Genomic DNA, 1142 nt, shown 5'->3' on the forward strand with positions numbered 1-1142 from the left:
AGGCTATCGCCGTCTTGTAGCCCTGGTCAGCAGCTGTTGCTCTGATCAGGAAAATAGACATACAGAAAAACGTGGAGCTCATCCTAAAGAAGCTGAGGCAACTGGTGCATTATGTCGGGCCTTAAAACGGCCAACCTACGCATACTCGCGCGGTGCAGGCAACTCAGTTGCCTGACATGGCAACTCCGTCGCCATCCATCTTGGGCCGGTGAGAGGAGGAGAGAAACTCATCCCGGGAGCTTCGTGAGTGTTATGAGTGAGTTGGAGTTTGAGTGACAAACCCCAAATTAATTTAGCCATGGCAGATTGCTTTAAAATCCTGATTGACGACCTTCTTGGGTTTGGACACGGTCTGCTCGGGCCAGGAGTCCAGAGTAAAGCTCAGTAGGCATCGCGCCCATAGGGTAAGTATGGGTGGATGTACGCTCGCTTACCGTTGATCACTCTCTCTTTGAGTTATAGCCAGTCACTTCACTCAGTGGCTGCTACCGCCGACGCGGAAGAAAAGAACCGCCAGCCTGGATCGGAGGCGGGCACAACGAGGAGGAGCTCGACCTGCCCTGATAGCCAGAACGGTACCTCGTCAGCCCAGGGCCTATTCCAGCCCCGGCGGCTCCGCAGACACACGGAGCGCGGCGCAAACACAGAAGCAACGGAGGCGCGCGACCGACCCGGGTTTTTTCACACTCTGTGTCACGTGTGTGTGTGTGTGTGTATGTGTAGGGTTTCAGGGTTTTTTGTGATGCACGAGACCAAATGTGTGGCCCGCACTGGAATGCGCTGCAACGAACGTGCGATTTGGCTACGATCGCCCTGGCACCAACGTCGTCCTTTTTCTCTCCCCCCCCCCCCCCCTTCTCACGTCCCGCGCTTTTCGGCTCACACACACGACATTTCGAACGAACTCACTCAGGTTCCTACGGAGACTTCTTCTCTGCAGCCGACTCTCGACCTCCCGTGTTCCTATCCAGGGAACCTTTTGGTCCGGTTCTGGTGGCTATTTTCCGTGCCGGCTATGAGTAAAATTTCTTGCATTAACATCTTCTTTGAGATGCCAAGCTTTTTTGGCACCTGCTTGTGTTCAAAATAAAAAAGAGAACTAGGTTAAACTTTATAATATTTATTTGATTTTGTGGCTGAGC

General features: G+C 53.0%; 1 long non-coding RNA gene across 3 annotated transcripts; it reads left to right on the forward strand.

Annotated features, from left to right (window-relative positions):
* Nucleotides 1–230: 230 nt before the first annotated feature.
* LOC117188239 lies at nucleotides 231–618 on the forward strand. Of its 3 annotated transcripts, none has more exons than XR_004472529.1 (3): nucleotides 231–256; nucleotides 306–404; nucleotides 463–618. It is a non-coding gene; the product is annotated as an uncharacterized LOC117188239 (long non-coding RNA). The 3 variants fall into 3 exon arrangements; XR_004472528.1 differs by having other exon boundaries at nucleotides 232–256; nucleotides 297–404; XR_004472530.1 differs by having other exon boundaries at nucleotides 232–243; nucleotides 297–404.
* The last annotated feature ends 524 nt before the right edge of the window (nucleotides 619–1142 follow it).

Source organism: Drosophila miranda, chromosome 3, assembly GCF_003369915.1.
Source record: "Drosophila miranda strain MSH22 chromosome 3, D.miranda_PacBio2.1, whole genome shotgun sequence".
Classification (NCBI taxonomy): domain Eukaryota; kingdom Metazoa; phylum Arthropoda; class Insecta; order Diptera; family Drosophilidae; genus Drosophila; species Drosophila miranda.